The sequence below is a fragment of the Zalophus californianus genome, chromosome 8, assembly GCF_009762305.2.
Source record: "Zalophus californianus isolate mZalCal1 chromosome 8, mZalCal1.pri.v2, whole genome shotgun sequence".
Lineage (NCBI taxonomy): Eukaryota > Metazoa > Chordata > Mammalia > Carnivora > Otariidae > Zalophus > Zalophus californianus.
In genome coordinates this window covers 38,054,534-38,060,611 of record NC_045602.1, presented here as the reverse complement: position 1 = coordinate 38,060,611, position 6,078 = coordinate 38,054,534, and the positions used below count along the sequence as shown (strand labels likewise).

Below are 6,078 nucleotides of genomic sequence, written 5' to 3'. Positions count from 1 at the left end.
TTTTTTTTCCATGTGGTAATTGCCTTTTCTTGGATCTGACACAGAGGAGTAAGGATAAATGTAGGGGCGCCTGGGTGGCTCAGATGGTTAGGCATCTGCCTTCAGCTCGGGTCACGATTCCAGGGTCCTGGGATCGAGCCCCACATCAGGCTCCTGGCTCAGCAGGGAGCCTGCTCCTCCCTCTCCCTCTGCCTCTCCCCCTACTCATGCTCTCTCTCTCTGTGTGTCTCTGTGTCTCAAATGAATAAATTTTAAAAAAAATCCTAAAAAAAATTAAATAAAGATAAATGGAGCCATGAGAGTTCTCCTTGGGAAGCTGGAAGCCCACTCCTCATCACTGAGTGTGGCAAAATACCTAGGAACATCACTAACCAGCAAAGACAAGCTTACCTATCCCTCCCCTTCATTTCTGTTTCTCCACGAAAGATATTTGGTACACAAGTTTCATCTGAAAAATAGGATCAGCTGAAGTAAGGGATGAAGTGGTAACCACTGTCAACAATTTCTCTACTCATTTATTCAACATTTATTAAGTAAATCCTATGTACTAGGAGCTGGGAGTACAGAAACAAGACAGGTAAGGCATTCCTAGTTAGATGGGAGAGGCAGATAGATACAAGCAAAAATAAGGCAATGTGGCAAACAGAGGTAAGATAAAATATGAAAGGAGCAGCCAGGAGGACAACATCTACTGTGAAGGACAGAGGGTTAAGGAGGACGACATATGAGTCAGACCTAAAAGAATGAGCAGGAGTGATGAATCACAGACCTGTACCTCTGAAACAAATAATACATTATATGTTTAAAAAAATAAAAAGAAGATAGTAGGAAGGGAAAAATGAAGGGGGAGAAATCAGAGAGGGAGATGAACCATGAGAGACTATGGACTCTGAGAAACAAACTGAGCGTTCTAGAGGGGAGGGGGTGGGAGGATGGGTTAGCCTGGTGATGGGTATTAAGGAGGGCACGTATTGAATGGAGCACTGGGTGTTATGCACAAACAATGAATCATGGAACACTACATCAAAAACTAATGATATAATGTATGGTGACTAACATAACATAATAAAATTAAATTAAAAAAAAAGAAAAGAAGGGAAAGGGTACTCTCAGTAGTGGGACCAGTATGATCAAAAGCATGGAGCAAAAAATGAATAATAAATGATGTAAGGAGTAAACTTTCAGAATTGCAGAAGTCACCAGAAGCAAAGTCAAAACACAAAAACAACCCAAGGAAAAAATATTTGTAACTATATCTCAGGCAAAGGGGTAATTTGTTTAATATATAAATGGTTCCTTCAAACATTAGAAAAAACATGAACAGGGAAAAATCCAACAAACAATATATTAACAGGCAGTCCACAGAAAAGGAAATACCATTAGATCGTGGACAAAGTAAAACATGCTCAATACTACTTATGACAAGAAAATTGAATTAAGAGTACTTTGAGATACCAATGTTCTCCTATCAGATTACCAAAAATCAAAAGTTTAACAACACACTCTGTTGGGAAAACTGGGGAAACCCCCACTCTTAACCATTATAGGTGGGAATATAAATTGGTACAACTCCTGCAGAGGAAAATTTGATAAAACTATGAAAATTACAAATGAACATCCCCTTTGGCCCAGCAATTTCACTTCTGGTGATTTATCCCATGTATATCTACCCATGTGAAATGACACATGATCAAATTTATTCATTGCACATAACTTGTAAAAGCAAAAGATTGGGGGAAAAAACCCAAATCTCTATCAATGGGAGTCTGTCTAAATGAATTATGGGACATCCATACAATGGAATGCCATGCAGCTATAAAAAAGAATCAGAGGGGCACATGGGTGGTTCAGTCCCTTAAGTGTCTGACTTGATTTCAGCTCAGGTCATGATCTCAGGGTTGTGAGATAGAGCCCATATTGGGCATGGAGGCTGTTTAAGATATTCTCTCTCTCTCTTCCCCTCCCTCCCTCTCTCAAAAAATCAGAAAGCATTCCATACCAATATGGAAGCCTGTCCAAGATATGCTGGTAACTAAAAAAGAGCAAGAGGCAGACAGTGTTTATAGCGCACTAACTTATGTAACAAAGAGCAGGGGGGAAAATAAGACAGTACTTTCCAATGTGTTTGTATTTGATTTCAAAAATTCTGAAAGAAGTTTTTCTGTCTGAGCTGTCGACATGCCATCCAGACTGAGGAAGACCCAGAAACTTCGGGGCCATGTGAGCCACGGCCACGGCCGCATCGGCAAGCACCGGAAGCACCCAGGAGGCCGGGGGTAATGCTGGTGGCATGCATCACCACAGGATCACCTTCAACAAATATCACCCAGGATACTTTGGAAAAGTTGGTATGAGTCATTACCACTTAAAGAGGAACCAGAGCTTCTGCCCAACTGTCAACCTTGATAAACTGTGGACCTTGGTCAGTGAGCAGACACGGGTAAATGCTGCCAAAAACAAGACTGGAGCTGCTCCTATCATTGATGTGGTGCGATCGGGCTACTACAAAGTTTTGGGAAAGGGAAAACTCCCAAAACAGCCTGTCATCGTGAAGGCCAAATTCTTCAGTAGAAGCGCAGAGGAGATTAAGGGTGTCGGGGGCGCCTGCATTCTAGTAGCTTGAAGCCGCGTTTGAGGGCGTTCATTAAATGCTAACAAGGGCTTTTCTCTTCTGGTCTGGGTGTAAATGCTTTAGCACACCTACCTCCTTACCTGTACATCAGAAACCCACCTAACAGATTCTAGGAGTAAGGGTATGAGGGCCTGAGACCCTCTGCCAACTCCCCTCAGAAAGTGTGAAAGAGAGCACCAGCACTTAGAGGACTTGGCCCAGTACCTAATTTGAACATTTTCATTTATAACGTGAGAATGATAGCACATGTAGTTGAAAGGCCAGTTTGCATTGTATATTCTGAATTTACAATGAGGGGGGAGAACACACTTTTTAACTGTAGTACAGGGTGCCTGGGTGGCTCAGTTGGTTAAGCGACTGCCTTTGGCTCAGGTCATGATCCTGGAGTCCCGGGATCGAGTCCCACATCGGGCTCCCTGCTCAGCAGGGAGTCTGCTTCTCCCTCTAACCTTCTCCCCTCTCGTGCTCTCTATCTCTCATTCTCTCTCTCTCAAATAAATAAATAAAATCTTTAAAAAAAATTCTGAAAGATATATAAGAAAATTTAAAAGTAGCTGTGAGGGGATGGGGAATAAAATATAGGGAACAATGGTGGGAGCAAGACATTTCTCTAGATACTTTTTATACAGTTTGATTTTTTTGATATGTGGAATCCAGATACATACAGGAGCATCTATACACTATGATTTGGCCTTAAAATATAACATAGCAGGAACACCTAGAAGACCTAGAAGAACACCTAGAACACCTAGAAGACCTAGAAGAGATGTCAAGTGTGGAAGCTGAGCCTCAGTGCCTTCCTAGCCATAGGGATAAGACCTTTGTCCCAAGTATGTAATGTCCTCTTGATGCACCATCCATCATGGACCTTGCTTCTAGAGCATCACGTCCAATTCCCTCCTCAAAAGGCTCTTCCAGGGCCCTAATCCTTATAGAATGTTGGTCTTCCAAAATTTTAGTTTATAAATCACCTATGACAGTTTTGGAAAACTATGACCTCACCCCTTTGCCAATATACATGTTTTAGGTTAAAATCCAAAAATTTTTATAATTTTAAATAGTTAATTGCAAATGTTATCATTTCTGGAATATTATAAATTTGACATTTAAAAAAAACTGTTACATCACTTGTAAACATATCCAACAAAATCCTAATACCATAGTAACTGTTTCTTACTGTCATCCATCTAAAAATTACATGAACAAATTCCTCTTCAACAGGTGAAAATTAACAAGATTCCTTTTTTTCTTGAACTGATATTTCCATTCATTTCCCCCATGAAATTTTATCAAAATGTAATACATATTATGCTTAAAAGCATTTTACTGATCATTCTATGATACTTCTTTGTAACAATAAAAATGTGTTCAATCAGCTACCCTACGACCCAGCAATTGCACCACTGGATATTTACCCCAAAGATACAAATGTAGTGATCTGAAGGGGCACATGCACCCCAATGTTTATAGTAGCAATGTCCACAATAGCCAAACTATGGAAAGAACTTAGATGTCCATTAACAGATGAATGGATAAAGAAGATGTGGTATACACACACAGACACACACACACACAGACACACACACACACACACACACACACACAATGGAATATTATGCAGCCATCAAAAAAATGAAATCTTGCCATTTGCAACAACATGGATGGAACTAGAGGGTATTATGCTAAGCGAAATAAGTCAATCAGAGAAAGACAAGTATCATATGATCTCACTGATATGAGGAATTTGAGAAACAAGACAGAGAATCATAGGGGAAGGGAGGGAAAAATGAAACAAGATGAAACCGGAGAGGGAGACAAACCATAAGAGACTCGTAATCTCAAGAAACAAACTGAGGGTTGCTGGAGTGGAGGGGGGTGGGAGGGATGGGGTGGCTGGGTGATGGACACTGGGGAGGGTAGGTACTATGGTGAGCGCTGTGAATTGTGTAAGACTGATGAATCACAGACGTGTACCCCAAAACAAATAATACATTATATGTTAATAAAAAGAAAGGGAAAAATGAAGGGGGGGAAATCGGAGGGAGAGATGAACCATGAGAGACTATGGACTCTGAGAAATAATATGAGGGTTTTAGAGGGCAGGGGGTTTGGGAGGATGGGTTAGCCCAGTGATGGGTATTAAGGAGGGCACATACTGCATGGAGCACTGGGTGTTATACAAAAACAATGAATCATGGATCACTACCTCAAAAACTAATGATGTATTGTATGGTGACTAACATAACATAATTAAATTAAAAAATAAAAATAAAAGCAAAAAAAATTTTTTTTAATTAAAAAAATGTTTTCAATCAAAACTTAATTTTTAAGGGGCTCCTGGGTGGCTCAGTTGTTATGTGTCTGCCTTCAGCTCAGGTCATGATCCCGGCATCCTGGGATCGAGGCCTGCATCAGCCTCCCTGCTTGGCAGGAAGCCTGCTTCTCTCTCTCCCACTCCCCCTGTGTGTGTTACCTCTCTCGCTGTGTCTCTCTCTGTCAAATTAATAAATAAAATCTTAAAAAAAAACAAAACTTAATTTTTAAAAAAACTTAGTTTTTATGTAACCATAGGATGTTAAATTTTTTAAAAATTCTTCTAGATTGAGTCATTACAATTATTGTTAGTACACAATTGATCAAAATAATATTTATAATATTATTATATATAATATATTCATAATATATTATGAATGTTGATTATTAGCAATATATCTTGATAAGACCAAGCTTTTGTGGGGGGGGCGGTGGAGAGGGAGAGAAACTTAAGCAGGCTCCACACCCAATACTATACCTGATGCAGGGCTCCATCTTACAATCCTGAGATTATGATCTGAGCTGAAATCAAGAGTCAGACACTTAACCAAATGAGCCACCCAGGCACCCCAATGAGATGAAGCTTTTAAAAAAGTTATTTCATATATTTATATATTACTCATAATTAGAATGATCCTGTTCAACATTGATCCTATTCTTATTGTTTAATGTAAATAGTGGGAAAACATGTACATATAAGTAATACATAGATAGGAATGAAAGGAATTTTATTATAGCAATGTCACACAATTCTTTGAAATTCTTCTAAGTTACTTGCTAAAATCACATAGTCATCTATCATCAAAAATTATGTTTAATGACTTATTAATCAACAACTTACTTAGTTCTTCAGTTTTGTTGGAAGATAGAAATAGAAATCACAGGGCATCTGGGTGGCTCAGTTGGTTGTGCGTCTGCCTTCCGCTCAGGTCATGGTCCCAGAGTCCTGGGATAGAGTCCTGTATCAGGCTCCATGCTCTGCGGGGACTCTGTTTCTCCCTCTGCCTGCCACTCCCCCTGCTTGTTCTCTCTCTCTCTCTCTCTCTTTCTGACAAATAAATAAATAAAATCTTTTTTAAAAAGTATTAAAAAAAAATGGAAATCACCCAAGCTGCAAAAAAAGTCTGTAGATC

At 39.6% G+C, this 6,078-nt stretch overlaps 1 pseudogene; it reads left to right on the top strand.

The window, feature by feature from the left end:
• Nucleotides 1-2,178: 2,178 nt before the first annotated feature.
• On the top strand, nucleotides 2,179-2,623 carry LOC113937841 (annotated as a pseudogene).
• The last annotated feature ends 3,455 nt before the right edge of the window (nucleotides 2,624-6,078 follow it).